Here is a 17,476-nt window from a genome sequence, read left to right as displayed (position 1 = left end):
GGAGGTGTAGCTCTTGTTCCAGCTCAGGTGGTGTGAGACTGACAGAGTGGCCTCTGGATGGTTTGACAGGGAAATTTCCTTAGCTTGGAGAATGACAAATATTTCTTAAATACTTCTATTTGATGTAGAAGTCCTTAAATCCTTTGAAAATGGTGGACTAATTTGTGGGTGAGGTATAACCTGGACATGGAAAATAAGTTTGGACTAGGAAGAAGCTAAATGGTAAACTTTCTTGGTGTTTATTGGTAGAACTAGTGGGTGGATGGAGGTTAGAAATCATGTCTGTCAGTAAGTAGTATTTAGGTAGTGAAGACACCAAACCCATGGCAAACTCAACTATGAGCTGTTGAAAGCAAGTGGCTGATGTGCTTTCCCATATGACTCAAACTCATTATTACCCATATGACTCAAATCATTATTACCTGATTCTGAATAAGAGGAAAAGGAGATTATTTGGTCGATATTTCTCCCTTTTTCACCAAAACCCCCTGCTGAGTTGCGAGCTGCTCTGTGCAGCTCTCCCCTCCCATTGATCTGTGGGGCAGGGCTAGGGGCTTTGGTAGCCACAGCCCCACACCACACAATAGGCAAACACAATTTCTGAGGAAGGAGGGAGACACCAGGGGACTGACCAGAAGCCTCCCTGGTGGGGCCCAAGCAGTGAGATGATGTGCTGGATGAGTAACCATCCCCTTATCCCCTGATCTCAGCATGGCTGACTCTGGCCTGGCTCTTTCTGGCCCAGTGCAAAGCTGACACCAGGAAAAGCCATTGGCATCCCCTTCCTTCCCCGAAAAAATCCATCCTGCCAGAGCCCAGCACTGCTTCCAGTTCTTTTATTTGCTGCTGCAGCACTGAGACCATTTGACACACACATGAAAATAAACTAAAAAGTCCTCAAAACGTCTCTGTAAAGTTAAAAATTAATCAGAACAGAAAGCCAAGCACAGGACAATAGTAACCAAATAGAAGTACTAGAAAAACACATTTCAGAGCTGCCTGTGCCACTCCCCAAAACAGAATCCAGCCCTGGTTGGCTGCAGCAGAACTGGTGACAAGGGTCTTGTCATGTTGGAGTTTGCTCCATTTGCTTAGTAGTGAGAAAACTACAAATAGTTTTATGGGCTATGGTCATCACTTATCATGAGATCTGGAGTGTCCAGCACGATGTAAATCAGCAGTTCATCAGAGGCCTTGAGCCAAGAGCATTGGAAATGGAGCTGCTTGCATTGTCTGACTGGAGGGCAGCACAACCTACAGGTATCCTTACTCTGTGTCTGTGAATGAGGGGACAGCACAGAAGCAGAGGGTGGCAGGGAAGTTGGCAGATTTCTAGTGGACATCTCACAGATCCTGTTGGAATCCCCTCTGTGTCCTGCAAATTTGCAGAAGTTGAAAAACTTCTTCAAATAATTTTAACTTGAAATTTTGAAGCACTTCTGCCAAAACTGCTTGTTTCTGTTTGTCTATTTCCAAAAAACTAATCTGGGAGAACTTTTATTCTTGAACTATGTCCTATCTTGGAAGATCTGGAAACAAGTGTACAGGAGAAATCCTGCTGCTGTCTTTTGAGCTGCAACCAGGAGAAATCTGCTTAACTGGTCTGTGAGGATGGTGCATCTGCAGTCCTGCCACCTGCAAGAGCTCTGAGAAGATGCATGTATGGCTGGCTTAGGGCTGGAAGGACCAAGAGATTGCCGAACACTTGGTGGGGAGAAAGGCTCATTAGAGCTTTTATCTACTAAAATGGAAGTCTCCTAAAGGGAGACTTTCTTGATCATTTGTAATCCACAGTTTCTTGATGTGTTTATGCCATGTGTATAGTTTTTCTAGCTCTCAGAGCAGCAGGAGTGAGGAATCATGCCACATAATGCACCCAGTACTTGGGTTCATTTGACAGAGAAGCACAAAAGGTGTCGGAAAGGTTTTTTTAACACCGACAGAGCCAGGGCTTTTTTCCCTTCTAACATTTCTTTGGAAGTGATTAAATAGTTTTTGGTGAACTAAGAAAAAATAATCACCCTGGATTGTACTCCTAGCATGAAATACCCGAGAATCTAACAGGGTTATAAACCATTAAAAAAATCTTCCACTGGGGAGAGTCCAGCCAAGTCAGCCATGCAAACATTAGATAGTATGACCTGCTCTGCCTTATGCATAGCACATATTTTGCACATGATTTTCCTGCATTTTTAAATGTAAAGAGAATTTAATCATATTACTTCACTGGGAGTTGGAACTTCATGGCAACCAATCTGTTTGCAATTCAAACTGATTTTTTACTTTAAATAAAAAGAAAATAAGGATGGAAGAGGTAGGGGGGAATTCAGGTTTAAACTATTTGTCTGAGTAATTTATAGTTTTAGGATGCTTCAGCTCTGTTGCAACATGGATAAGAAATAACTTTAATGAATAAAGGACAAATGATAAAATAAATACAAATATTACAATATAAAATATAGTACCATAACACAGGCCACAAATACTATGTTGGCTTCTCATCTTTGAGCCTTGTGATAGCCTTTTTCTGGGGAGGCAATTGGGAAAAGACTATTGTAGGTCCCCAAGTAGGATGAAAACAATCTGGAAATTGGTTACTGATATCAGAAAGTACTTATCTCTGCCTGGAGATAAATGCAGTGCAAATGATGGTCTCTCTACAGCAAGAACTATGGCTGAACATAACTGGAAACTTGAATAAATCTGGAAACATAAACTGGAAACTTGAATAAATCTTTCAGTCCAGTCAACATAACTGTTGACTGGACTGAAAGATTTATTCAAGTCAAACCCCTCCATACCTTAATAAAACCAGAGATAAGTTTCTTTCTTGGAAATCTGCAATATTGTTCTTCAGTGTAAAACTTTTCAGAAATGTTGAGGAATGTTTTCTATATCCCAACAAGCTGTAAATGAGGCTTTGTTTCTAGGGTGAGCTCCAATCATCTCCCTGACCACTATGAAATAGCTAGAGGGTATGAGCAGAAGTTGGCTTAAAAAGTCCAGGCTATTTCCTCTGCCCAGAATTTAATCTTGTTTCATTCAGGATATAAATACTAAATTTTTTTGGTCAAACGTTAAAGTTTGGTGTTTTATAGATTGCTTTAAAACCATTTTTGCATATTCTTCAGTATTTCATTCCGGTACAGGGTGAGTTTACCATCAAGAACAGTACTGCTAAAATGTTTGATGAAGCAACATGTGCACTCAGTTATCTAAAGAAATGTGGTGTTCATGCATAATACTTCCAAAATAGAAGTGCTTTACATAAACCAAAATACTGGCAATCCTGGAGCACTTTTGTCTGATTTAAAATGTGTGGCTAATTCCCCCTGGGTGAAATGCTGTTTAGAGCTGAGATTGCTGCTCAATGAAATACAGAAATTACAGCACAGTATGGAAGCAAAATGTTAGATTTGCTGTTAAGCAAATTTTATGCAACATTTTTAGCTTTAAGGTCTTGCTAACGCTCTTCTCTCTATGATATAAAACATCTTTCAGAGGTGACCTTTTGCTTCGGCAAATGCTGCCCAGCTGAAATCAACTTTCAGCTTACTAAAACCTAAATATTGATTTTCCATCCAGCCATTGAGAAAAATACATCGGGGAGTTTTTAGACATTCATCTGGACAGATACGATGAGTGGGATTCATTACATTGTGTTTTAGGAGATTAAAAGATTGCTAATGTTCAAAACCTTCTTGAAATTTCTGTCTTGAAAAGCAAGACTAAAGACTAGGGACCTCCAACCCCATCTCCTAGTGGGAGAAGAATTTCTGCACCAGATTTTGTGGGGTGTGACAGACTCAAACTAGTAGTCCTTACAACCCCTCTACTCTGCAGTGAGGTGTCTGAGGGTTCTGTGCCACCAGATCCTCTGAATTTATCCTTGTCTCTCTCCACATCCCACCCAGCACATGCAACCACCCTATGACACAAACAGCCCTGTGTAGATTGAACCAGTGAGGTAATTGGACTACATGATTGTTGTAGGTCCCTTTCTACTTTTTAACCTGTCAGCTAAGCACTCTTGCCATAAATGTGTGTGGTGTTTGTACATACATGTGCACATATTTACACACACACCTGCAGTAAGAGCCACATGCACAAACATCACAGCACACTAGGCATATTTCTAAAAGAAACTTAACACAGCCACAAAATTCCTAGCCCAGCTATTTCTGTGTTTTTTAGCAAGGCTGAGGTGACTCCATCCTACCCTTACTCTGCCTCTACCCCTGTGGCTGCCAGCTCACTCGCTGGGTAAAGATGTTAGGCCTGGCTTTCACAGTGGCACTATACCCTCAACAGGTCTCCTCTGGGTGGATGTAACTTGGAAGGAACTCAAGGAAAGCAAGCACTGGAGGGAGTAATTTTTTCCCTGCAATTTGGGGTGGTGGGTGAGTGAGCTGCATCATGACCCAGAGATGTGGAGAGGAGAAGGAGGTGGTTGTGGGGGTATAGACTGATCCCTTTGGGCCCTGTAGTGAGGAGGGAGTGGCTGCCTTCTACGTTCTCTCATAACAGGAGAAGATTGAGGTGTTTCATGTCCTGGAAGGGTGTCAAGATCTGTAATAGAAACTCATTGTCTTAAGGTTTGTCCCATTTGAATTACACCAGTTGTTAAGTGTTCCAGTCCTGTTTGACACGTTCATTAATGATCCAGACATGGGGATTGAGTGTACCTTCAGTAAATTTGTGGATGACCCTAGGTTTGGTGGGACTGTTGATCTGCTGGAGAGTAGGAAAGCTCTGCAGAGAGACCTGGACAGACCCCATCAATGGGCTGAGGATGACTCCATGAGGCTCAATAAGGCCAAGTGCTGGATCCTACCTTTGGATCACAGCAACAACCTGCAGCACTACTGGAGAGCTGTTTAACCCGAAGGGACTTGGGGGTGCTGGCTGATAGCTGGCTCAATACGAGCCAACAGTGTGCTTGGGTGGCCAAGAAGGCCAATGGCCTCTTAGCCTGGATCAGGAATAGTGTGGACAGCCAGACTAGGGCAGTGATCATTCCCCTGCACTCAACACTGCTGAGGCCACACCTCAAGGGCTGTGTTTGTTTTGGGCCACTCATTTAAAAAAGGACAATGAGGTTCTGGAGCATGTCCATCAAAGGGCAGCAATGCTTGAGAAGGGTCTGGAAAACACGTCTTGTGAGGAATGGCTGATGGAGCAAGGTTTGTTAGCCTCAGGAACAGGAGGCTCAGAGGGACCTCATTGCTGTCTACCACTCTCTGAAAGGAGGGGGGGTTGGCCTCTTCTGCCATGCCTGCAGTGGGAGGGCCAGAGGACATGGCCTTAAGCTGTGACAGGGGAGACTCAGATTAGACATCAGGAAAAATTATCACTGTTTGAGTGGTCAGGCATTGGAATAGGCTGCCCAGGAAGGCAGTGGGGTCACCACCCCTGAAGGTGTTTCAGGGGGTGTCTGGATCTGGCTGTGGGTGACGTGTAGTGTTTGCAGTGGTATTGCAGGGTGGATTGCTGGCCCTGATGATCTTAAAGGTCTCTTCCAGCCTTGACAATTCTATGATTCTACACATTCAGAAGCTCTGTACAACAAAGCCACAACTGCAGAGTTACCATCTTTACACCTCTGCAAAATATTATTCTCTTGCAACAAATAAAATTTCTATTTGAGCTTCTGAAAACCATATGAAGATTTTAAAAGAGCAGTCTAGCTAAATGCACCTAGTAGGGATTAAAAAGAAAACTAGAACAGGCACAGATACAGAAACATCCTAGTGTTTAGGTTTGTTAATAGACTGTAAGAAATGGAGAGGACAGTAAAACAAGTGGTGCATGAGTATCACTGGGAAATAATTGATTACAAACTAGAGTTTATTTAATATGACAAAAGACAGGTATTCTCATGGGGTCAGACATGTGTATGGTTCTACACCTTCCAAAACCTGCTGATTACAAGCACACCTCACCCTCCATTCTTTCAGTAGAGAGACACAGGAGAGTGTCTTTTGTGTCTGTGATTAGAATTAAACTTCCAGAAATGAGTAAGCAATACTTTTGATCTAATACCAGCATGTATTTTGTGGCAGTCTTATCTCACTTAGGAGATTCTTATCTTGAAACTGCATTTGGATTTCACCTTAAAAGATCTTTACTCTTAAGCTTTATTAGTGTTCTGCAGACTCACAGAAAAGTTTCTCATTCCACCCACATACAAAGTGGGGTTTCAAATTGCATTTGCTATGGTAGATAAGAGATTTGACATTCTTGCTTCTAGTGGCAGAATCTCTGTTTAGTAAGTGTGGGAAGGGAAAATACATCTCGAGCTAAGAAGACTCACTGGTTTGAGGGAGGGTACAGAGTTAGTCTACAGTTATAGAAGAGTGACTCTAGGGAAGGAACTCACAAAGTGTTCCAATTAGGTGATTCAGAATTAAGTGATATGTGAAGGCATTTAGAGAAAGTGATGAGTATGAGGCAGTAAACAGTGACCTTAAATTTCCAGAGAAGGTGTCTGATGGGCTTGAAAGAGTCTTGCCATTTCTTCTTGCTCATATTTGGGTAGGCCTGAGCAAAAAGAAGTAGACCTTTTATTTTTTTTGGAAAATCTCCCTGATCCTTCAAAGATTTCAGGAGGGGGATGGAAAGGGAGAAGACCTGAAGAGGGTCTTACTCTCTGGGGGAGCAAGTCTTATCACCACAAAAAAAATTCTCTGAGATCCATCATCTCATTGAATGTCTTCAAAGAGCTAATGTCTTCAAAGAGTTAATACTCAAACTTTCATAAAATTGGACCAGAACTCCATGATGGAGCCTAAATGTCAAAGCATGTTTAATTCATAAGAATTACCTCATCAAGTCACATCAGACTGGCATGAGAATGATGAGTTAGGCCTGGATGCTTTAACCACAGCTACATGCTTACAAATATTATAATACCCCTTAGGACCCCATTATTTTTTATAAGATATGTTTAGGACTTTCTGGTAAACATTGGTTTTGTTTTTTCAAAAGCACTTAAAATTGCTATAATTTCAAGTTTACTATTATATAAAGTCCAAAAAAGTCAATTATTTTGAAATGTCTGCTAAGTGAGGAATTTTCCTTCTCACTGTGTGGCAACAATTCCCATCAATAGCTCACTTTTTCCAGCACATTTTTCCTCTTCAAGTGTTAAGTGGCATGAGATTCTGGGCATACAATTGCCACTTGCTGCTTACAAACTTTTGAAAAAAAATTATTTTATGAACTCTGACTTCAAAAATCAGTGCTGAGGTATGGTAGAAAGCTCTGTAAGAACTCAGCAAACATGTTGCTTAGCATCCAGCCAATCCATTTAGTTGATCAGAGCAGTTGTGTTTTGAGAACATTATTAAATATGAGATTGCTCCGAAAAAAAATAATCAAAAAGCAGGAGAACTCTGCAGACAAGCAGGACTTGCTGCCATCCCAACAGTAGCAAGTTGTTGAGACAATGTCCACAGGTAAATGGACCAGTAATTTTTTTTAAAATGCACTGGCCAAATATTCATAAAAGGTTCCAGTGTCTGCCATAGCTGTGCCAACACATGTGCTTTTCACCCTTTCTACTACTTAGGAATGGAAATCCCTGGAGGAAAACATCTGAGTGATCGTAACAACCCTGTCAGGCAGTGGACCCAGTGTTGATCATATGCTTACCCAGTTATTCTCACTTATTTTTCCCAAACTGATGCCTTACCTGCATTTTTGGCCCTCTTGCCTACAAAGTCTGCAATGATCTGTGTTTGAAACAAGGGTCCAGTTGACTTAAAGAAGGAAATAGTGCAGCTGTTATGAAATCTGGCTTTCCTCTGGTAATCAGTGCAGAGACAGGGAGAGCTGATCAGTAGTTAACAGTAGGCAACTGGTGTTGCTGGCTCAGAAACATCCCAAAGTCCTTCCATACTCTTCCTCAGAGCCAAGACTCACTTTTCATGTCACTGCTTAGGGGGAAAGACCTCATGAAGAGACTCATGTAGCACTCCTGTTAATAAACACCCTGCTGCTGCTTACAACTTCTAATCATTGCCAGCATGGCAACAGGGGTGGAGCCATTGTTAATTAACACCTGACCCACACTGGAAATGGTCAAAAGACGCTGGGTTTTCATTTTAGGGTTGTGTCTTGTGACCAGTAATAGCTAGATCCCACAGTGGAAGTCACTTGCATACATTAGCGTGTGTTCCTAAAGGACTTCATTAACTAAAGGTGTAAGCTAAAGCTGTACATAAGCATAAATTTAAATTTGAGTTAAATAATAAAAAGATCTAAATCACCACTTTCTTTCACCAGCTGCAGTGGGTGTGAAAGGAGAATTTACCCATGAAGAATGAAACCATGCTCAAATGCTACCTACTTTATAGAGATATTCCCTTTCTTGATATGAGTGACATATAAATAACCCATTTTGGTTAAAATGCTGTATTAAACCACCTTCATTTTCTGCACTGTTACTTTTAAGGAAATACAATACACATGTTTAAGTGGCTTCATCTCTTGTATTACCTTGAGACTCAGACCACAGAAATGATTGGTTTATAGTGGTTTTTTTAAAGCAATGTAATTTCTTAGTAACCAATTTTCAAATGTTGAAGCACAACCCACATTTAATTAAACTAGGTCAAGTATTATTTTTTTAGAAACAAATAACCACACTTCACCAAACCATGTCCTGTGTAAGTACAGTATCTCTCTCTTCTATCTGTCTCAGGGTTTTATCCTCCACATGACCATATCTGAATATTTTCAGATTAAAAATATATAGCAATAGCAAACACTGGGACACCCAACATGGCATCTCTGCAACTTCAATTTTGGAAATGGGTGCCTGTGTGTGTAAAGGGGTATCAACTTTTAAAAAAATAAAATTATTGCAACCCCTTCACCTCAGCATTTTTGGGTGTTTTGTTGTTTGTTTCCTTTTTGAAAACTAATCTCTTGATGTAAGTTTTAAAATTATGTCATACCCCTTTATCTAAAGTGATACAGACATGTTTCATTAAATTTGTTCTATAAGTTTTTTATCCAAAATGCTTCTTTCATAACTTTCAGGCACTTTAGACAGAATTTCTGTGCTCTGCTGTGGAGCAGAGCAACACAGCTGTTGTGGTGGCACCTGCTCTCTAATTCAGTCTTTGAGAAAGATGTGGCTTGACCTGATTATCACTTGGAAATTAGGGCTGTGTCATTCAGGTAGCCCTCAGTGATGAGTGGGAATCAGTGAAGAGACTTTTCCCAGGGTCTCATGAGGAGCTCTAAAGCAGGGAGGACACCACAAGTCACATTTTGTGTCTTGGATCGTTGGAACTCTGGCTGAATCCAACAGCAAAATGGTCTGGTTCTCAGGCAGGAAGAAAGACAAGGTTTCATTTTGGAATTTAGACGAAAGACACCTTTTCACTACAGTTGTCACCTTGTCCCTTGCGTCAGAATCCTGGTTTTAACAGAACTTCATAAAAAATGGAAAACCACTGATGGAAGAAGTCCAAATTTAGATCATGCTCTTCATCTCATGTTTCTGTGAACAGCATGGTATCACCACTTGTTAGAGTACTTTTATGAATTAGATGACTATTCAAGCAAAAGAAGTAGGTGCTCACCTGGATGATTATTAGTAAATTTAAAAGAAAATAAAGCATTCAAAAGAACAACACACTAGCTTAACTTTTAGTCAATGTTAATTCAATCATCAACTGCCAGGCTACCAAGACTGAATGCTTAGTAATACAATTGGAGAAGTTTCCTTGCCAGAGCAATGTGGTGGCTTGACCCCAGGTGGATGCCAGTACAAAGCTATTTTGTCGTGTCCCTACTCAGCTGGATAGGGGAGAAAAGATATAACAAAAGGTTCATAAATTAGGAATCATAGAATCATCAAGGTTGGAAGAGACCTTTAAGATCATCAGGGCCAGCAATCCACCCGGCACTGCATTGTAACCCCTAAACCATCACCCAGCTCCAGATCCAGACACCCCTTGAGACACCTTCAGGTGTGGTGACTCCACCACCTTCCTGCATAGCCTGTTCTAATCCCTGACCACTCAGGAAGTGAAAACTTATTTTCTGGTATCTAATCTGAATCTCTCCTGTCACAGCTTAAGGCCATTTCCCCTGTCCTCTCACTGCAGGCACAGCCACAGCAGAAGAAACCACCCCCACCTGCTTTCAGGGAGTTGAGGTCCCTCTGAGCCTCCTGTTCTTGAGACTGAGCAAACACAGCTCCATCAGCCATTCCTCACAAGACATGTTTTCTACACCTGCCCAAAGGCTGAGACATCTATAATCACCAGTCATTTTCAGAGATGTTCCTATGGTTTCTATACAGGGAAAGGATTGTCAACTCCATGGTGCCAGGATGTTCCTGTTGGATACGGATATGACACATCTGGCTGCTCTGCCCGTGGGGGCTGGTCGGTCATTTCGATTGTGCTGCCATAGAAGAGTTTTCCAAATCCCATGGCATGGTTTGGAGACAGCCCTGCTCAATGCAGCATCAAAGTGCATGAGGCCATGATTCACCACACAAGCAGGGTTGGCCTTCCACAGCATAGATGAGCTCATGCTGAATCCACAGTGCACCTGCAATGAAATGACCATGTTCTGCCTTGTAGAGCAACCTACTGTAGGGATTCTCTAAGAGGGGAAATTTATATTCTGTTATGGATACTTAACTACTAACTGTACAGGAATCTAAGGACCTAAGAGGAGATGGGTGACTAGACAAAAAGTAGCTGCAATGAAAAAGAACAGATTTTACCCCAGAAGATTGAAACTTACATGTTCAAAGGCTGTAAAGCAAGATAAACCACTGGTCTGTCTCTCTTGACTTTCTTCTGTGTAAGAAAGGCTTTAATAGTCCTGTTTTTCCCCCTGACAAGTTTCTTACTAATCTTTATAGAGTCACTTCTCAATTTCACTCTAAAAATCTAAGCAGATTTTGCATTCTGATTCTCTCCCTCAAAGATGTTAGCTTGATATTTTGAGTATTTGTCATGATTCTTTTCACTTTACCAATGCCAAAATTGCAGTCACCATATTAATTCTTATCAACCCCTCATCTGGAAGTAAAACCACTTCCTTTCATTTTCTTAATAATTTTACATTTAGAAAATCTGAGAACTGTCATTTGATTTTCTCTCCATATTATCTCACTAGAAATTTATGCTGAAATTTCACTCTGAGGACTTGGTTGGCTTTAGTTATCTCTTCCAACAATCAGTCATCTTTCTGGTCTGAATTAAGGTCTGAATTCCTTAATTTAGATGTAAAATTTTACACTGACTGTATTAAAATGTAGCAGCCTTAATTAAACCTCCATTATTAAAACCAGCTCTATTCATGGCTGCCTGGATTATTTAGTCTAAATGCAAGCCTGGGCATAGGACTCTTTTACACCTCCTTTAGGAGAACATTCCGTGCGGACAATCACATTTTAAGTCAGTTCCCTTTCCACTCAGTGAGATTTACTAGCATATTATTGAGCTAGTTTAAAAAGTTTAAATAGAAAGTGATACTAAGTAAAAAACTTTGATTTGCCTAATAGGATCTGTTCTCCATAAACTGACAGGAATTTAACACATTCTCATTTTTAAGGCTTTATTTGTTGACTCCCTTATGGGCTTTTCAATTATTTTGCTGAGGAAAAGTTACCAACCAGTTACCTCATATGTCCATCTCTGCTTTTTTTCTTTTTTTTCAGTATTACACAATATTGACACTTTACTGCTGTCCAATTGTAATTCACTAGAGTATTACAAAATTTCTCAAAAAATGTTGTCAGTGGCACAGAGGTTTGTTCAGACAACTGCTTTTTGCTTCCATGGGTATTTATGATCTGAAAAATGCTTAATCATATTCATATAGTCAAGTGCACCATCTCTTTCTTATTGAAATATGTCAGAAATATTTGCTGAGATTTCCTTCTCTTTCTAATTTCTAAACACTACTATTCAATCAACTACATTGCCTGATTTCATATTAACACCTATCTATTTTTTGTGCTATTGATGTCTCTCTAGCTTCTCTTATTCTCTAAATTTTACTAGTTTTAGTTTTTATTGGCTGCTACCTGGTTTCCTTTCTCAGTTTGTCAAATATATATATACATATATATATAAATGCTCCTCAGAGAAACATTATTCAGTGCTGAGCCTGTAAATACCTGGAAATGTTTTGAGATATGATTTAGATGTGAATGGCATTATCAGGAATGCCACTTTTAAATCAGAGTGCAGAGTGCTTTAGCCTAGTGGAAACCATGGGGAGATTTTAGCTGGCTACACTGCAGCAGGAAGCTGACACAGGCTGCTGTTCCCCAAAAGAGGACAATGTTATCCATCAGCCAGAAGCTGGCAGCACTGCAATGTCCTGTGGCACACAGAGCTGCCTTTTAGTCTTGATGCTAAACCTCACTGTATTAGATAAAGTAAGAGAACAGCCACTGAATGGATGAATATATATGAGCTGGCCTCTGACATTTCACTTACACAACCTTCTTTAGCACAGACACTCTCTTTCTCAGGAAAGCCTTTAGATCTGCTCTTGAGTTTGCATCTCTGTTTTCCTGTGGATAAACATGCAGGGAATTGGTGTATTTATTGCAAGTCTATGGAATTTTCACGCTGGACTAAGTACATCACTTGGTACTGTACCTATCCAGTTTCACAGACAAATACAAAAAAGCTCCAAAATACAAGATGAGAGGGCTCTAATTGAATCCTGCCCAGCTTCAGGCTCTTAGGTCCCAGAGGTGCTGGCAGTGGCACTGGGTGCATGCCTTGAGATGGTGCCCTCTGTGTGAGTGTGAGAGAAGTAGTGGCAAGTTTTCACAGTAGCTCCCACCTAGAGCATTGAGTTCTTGACTATGGAAGTTTGTTGCTCCTAGGCAAATACAGGTAACTGTCTGTATCAGGGTTGTTTGACCTTTAAACAGATGCTGGCAAAGTTACTCCACAGTTTTCTGCAGTTCCTTGAAAACCTGCTCTTCTCTCCCCAAAAACACTGTATGCATTTCCTTGCACGAGAAGAGATGTGACTTCTGAGCAGGCACCACTCAGATGGCTCACAAGTCACCTGAAATATAAAGAGATAGGGTAGCACAAAAGACAATGTCTATCTCTGGGAAAATCTAACTCATGTTGCACATTTTAAACTTAGTTAGTTAAGAAAGTGCTCAAAGAGACAGAGGTGCAAAATTCATTTTGATGTAACACAATTAATTGTATTATACATCTCCATTTTTTTCTTAGTTACCATCATAGATACACCTGATGTGAGAATGGTTGTTCTGCTAGTGATATGATACATGAGCAAAATAAGTGATGGTTCACCAAGTAACATCACTGTCTGCCTGGAGGGTGACCAGTGGCTCCTGTGCCACCCAGGTTCCTTCAGTTCTAGTGTGCAACAAACTTCACAAAGCATGGCTTGATATTGCATGCCAAGACTTTTCTGACTTTTTTTCTTCAGCACTGACAGCAGAACTTTTGGAAATTTTTAAAAGAAAGGGATTAGCCTCCTGTGAAACACGGATTATTTCCTGTCTTGTTAATATGCACTGCCCTCTTGTGATAAAATATATTTTTGGTGTTCTCTCAGTGTTCTGTTCTCGTTTTCACTTTTTTGTAGTTTCCTGGTTCTTTTATTTTTCTGGTTTGGGCTCCTTCTCTAGTCCCCAGGGCTTTCTTTGAGGCTTTTTTCCTTTGGCAGAAATAATTTATCATAACATTAGAAGGAGGAAAGGAAAACAACATAAAGCTTGATCAAAATATTCTTAGCCAATATTTCACTCTTTCATTTAAATTAACTACACTCTTTAATGTAATTTAACTACACAATTAATATCTTCCCAGGATATTTTACTGAACATACAAGAATCAGACAGATATGTAGGCTGCAAATACTGTTGTGAAAAATGTAGACTGGAAAGGATGAGGAAAATACATAGCAGTTAATTGCAAAGGCAGTCTTGGAAGACAGAGGTCCAGCGTGCAGAGGTGTTCTTAATTGCATGATCACCATCCTAACAACCTGAAGAAATGGCAAGGGAGAGCTACTTAGTGCTGCAAACCTGATCTCAAAAACTAAACAGAGGAAAAGGTCACTTCCCAAAGCTAAGCAGGCAGGCAAAGCCACCTGCCTGAATACCATGTATGAAAAGCCATCATTGCCTAGGAAGGGAAGGAGGAGGCAAAACCCTTCAGAGGCAGGAGAAAAGACAGCTTGACATGCTACCCCTGGAGCTGAGGGGATGGCACAGAGGAAAGCCCAAAGAGACACCTTCCAGTTAAGTGCTGGTTGGAAAAAGGTGCCTCCTCCTGTGTTTTGGACAATGCACATCAAAGATCCATAATCCTCCTGTCCTCTGTAAGGAAACAACACACAAGGACTGTGAATGATTCCCACCTGCTTACCGTGCTGTCCTAGACACACAGGTATAAATGAATTTGTAGAATTAGCTACCAGATCAGTGAGAAATCTTCCTACACAGCTCCACAGAGGAATGGAAAAAAATAGTATGTGGTACTGTGATTAAAGACACTATGTGTGATGTGCTGAAGAGAGAAGGGACAGGCTTTGGGAGCATAGAGCTGACAGAAAACCTAAACCCTGGCCTTTTCTAATATCTGAGTGATGGACTTCACAACCATTAGGTATTTCTGGGATTCCTTTAATGCAAAAACTTCTTTTATATGAGAACTCCCCTAATCTGATTCAAGCCACAAGCTCAATTTTCATTCTGTACTGCAAATCACAAGACACCAGAACTTGCCAAAGAAAAACTGATTCTTTGCTTTACAATGGCAAAGCAGAGAATATTTTTCCTGAACTTATTTACATATGAACAAGTAACATTAACCAAAACATCTAAGAACACAGATGCCAAGGCAAGCATCACACTCAGGAAAATAATAGCTAAACTGTAACAGTAATTCTCTGAGGGGAAGTATCAGGTTATCACAAATGGAGATCCAGCTGGCTGCCATCAAGAATAAGCAAAGAATCCTGTGAAAATCTCCATGTCTCCATGCTTGGAGACAGTGTGCTTGGCTGCTTAGTTTAACCCAACTTCAAAGCGAGGTGGGTGTATCTGTCCAGCTCATGGCCTCAGATGCTAAAGGGCTCAAAATACATTGGTGAGTGTCAAGGAGTATGGAAAGAAGCAGCAACCTTATGCATTACAGTGCTGTCTATTTCTGGCATATTCAGCAACCAGTCTGCTGGGCTACAGGCTGGGAAAGGGAGCACGAACTTGTGGGAAAATGGCTGTGCACAACACTGCACTTCCACTCCAGGAGCACCTGGAGTTAGCTGACCCCACTCAGTCAGTATTTTTCTCAGCAGGTTTTCTTTTCATTGAGGCATTTTTCCTGCCTCTTTTCTACATTTCTTGGACAAGATCCTCTCAAGTTATTTGCAGGATTCACTGTTTGGAAACTCCTTATCATAAGTGCTGAGAAAAATGTGGAAGAGACCTATACAGCAAGGACTTGAGGATATCATGCCCCATAGTCTGCATATTTCCATCCCTCCTACTAGCTGTTACCTTAGGGCCTGTTCAGGACCAGAGCATTCTAACTGTGCTGGGAAATGTACTTAAGATGAGCCTGGGAGATCTGCTATGTGCTTGGCCCCTTGAACCTCTGACATTTTGGGACTTGATGTCCTTGTAGATATGATCACGGATCTAGGTTAATGACATAAGGTGGGAAGAACTAAAGAACGTAAGGGAAAGAGGCAGCCAACACCCCTTGAGCTATAAAGACCTAACAGTGAGTAAATGACAAATGTTGTGGAGTTTCACTCCAATAAAACATTCAAGAAATACTTGAACTGTGTGTGAACTTCGTACTTTTGAATCTGTAGAACTGCCCCAGAACGGTCACAAGGAAAATCTTGCTCCAGAAATTCCTGTTATTTCCGGCTATCATCAGTGTAGGTAGTCTTTCTGTGGTATTTTGGCACATCAGCAGTTTAGTGAAGTGAATGACTCCTGCTTTTGCTCCAAATACTCAGCAAAGCTGAACTGAAGAAAGATGAAAATTGCTAGTTTTCCTCCCTAATTTTCAATGCATGTTGTAAAATAAAACACTCAAACTGGTGAAAGCTCAAAATCTCATTCCTCTGAGGTTCTCTAAATGGGAGAAAAACAAGACATGAGCAAGAATTTCTCATTTAGGAAGATACACATCTGGCTGGCCACCAGCAACATCATCAGTGCAAGGAGCACAAGAAGCATCCAGACCTTTCCCAGCCTGCTCAGTGTTTGGACTGCCACTGGCTTTGTCTCACCTGCTGCCTCCCAAACTCACTGCAGGAGGGGCAGATCCTGCTGACAGCCAAATCTCTGTGCTGGACACCTGGACAGTGGGGCTGGCTTTCCCACAGACCCTGGGGTGTTCCATGTTCCCCTGCCACAGACAGTGCCCACACACAGCAAGCTGCTTCCTGTCCCCAAAGCCTGGGCATGACATGCTGTCATGGGGAGCAGAGCTTGGGAGAGGTTGGCCATGCCACCTCAGAAACTGCCCCTGGGGGTCCAGTGGAGCAGGCAGTGCTTCTATTTTAATTTCTCTGATAGCTTGTAAAACAAAGCTGCATATTTGGACAGAAATAAATTCAGGAGAAAATTCCCAGTTGGCCCCATCAGAGGCTGCTTGTGATGTGAATGCAGCCTGGAAACACAGAAGTAGGTCCAGGCATTTCCCTCAACACACCTGTTTGCAAGAGTCCTGGTAGATTTTTCAGTGCCAATATTAGCACTGCCTTGGTATTCCTACAATCAGCAAAGAGTTTGTGACTGATGAAAAGGGAAAATACCATATCCTTCTCTAGAGTGAGCTAGGAAACACTAATTTCTTCCCCATTAATTCTTGATGGCTTTGTAGGAAAGTGAGTCTCTTAAGAGCTCAGCTGAGTTCATTGTCCTGAGCAGACCTGCAGTGAGGCAGGGCTGCCTAGTGCCAAGCACAGACCTGCCCCAATTACCCTGGCAGATGTCACCTCACAAGAGGAGCTGGGCAGTGATTATGGCCCTGCAAAGGGCACAGGTGCTTTTGTGGGTCAGTTAGAAATTCACAAAGCACAGTTAAATAAGTGAGGCAGCAGGGTTGAGTAAATGAGATTCTCATGACAAAATCACCCAGTCATTTGGCAGCTCAGTGAATAAAAATAATGAAAAGTCCTCGTCCAAAAGCACAGAAAGAACATCCTGGCTTCAATTCAAGTTTTGGTTTTTCTAGTTTCCAGAAACACTCTAGCTAAAACATTTGGACAGACATCTGGTAGTTGGGGGAGCTGGTGACTCTTTGCTGCTCTTTGCTGATTTTGCTGGCGGGGCAGAAGCCCTGCAACCCTGGGCACCTGCTTGTGTGCATTGGTGCCAGCCTTGGTGCTCAGAAAGGGCAGCTCACATTCATTCCAACATCTGAACTCAGTCCTCTTCACTGAGCCATGACACATGCCTGGGGCTGTGTATGGTGGG

The 17,476-nt window shown here is 41.5% G+C and overlaps 1 long non-coding RNA gene across 1 annotated transcript in view; it reads left to right on the top strand.

The window, feature by feature from the left end:
- The first annotated feature begins 1,094 nt into the window (after positions 1-1,094).
- The window catches only part of LOC127059138 (uncharacterized), a 43,969-nt gene continuing 27,587 nt past the window's right edge, over positions 1,095-17,476 (top strand). The window contains exon 1 of the long non-coding RNA XR_007776609.1: positions 1,095-1,260. This is a non-coding gene — a long non-coding RNA (uncharacterized LOC127059138). The remainder of the gene's footprint in view (positions 1,261-17,476) is intronic.

This window comes from Serinus canaria, chromosome 1A (assembly GCF_022539315.1).
Source record: "Serinus canaria isolate serCan28SL12 chromosome 1A, serCan2020, whole genome shotgun sequence".
Classification (NCBI taxonomy): Eukaryota; Metazoa; Chordata; class Aves; order Passeriformes; family Fringillidae; genus Serinus; species Serinus canaria.
Note: the sequence above shows the minus strand (reverse complement) of the source record. Positions and strands in the feature narration are given on the sequence as shown.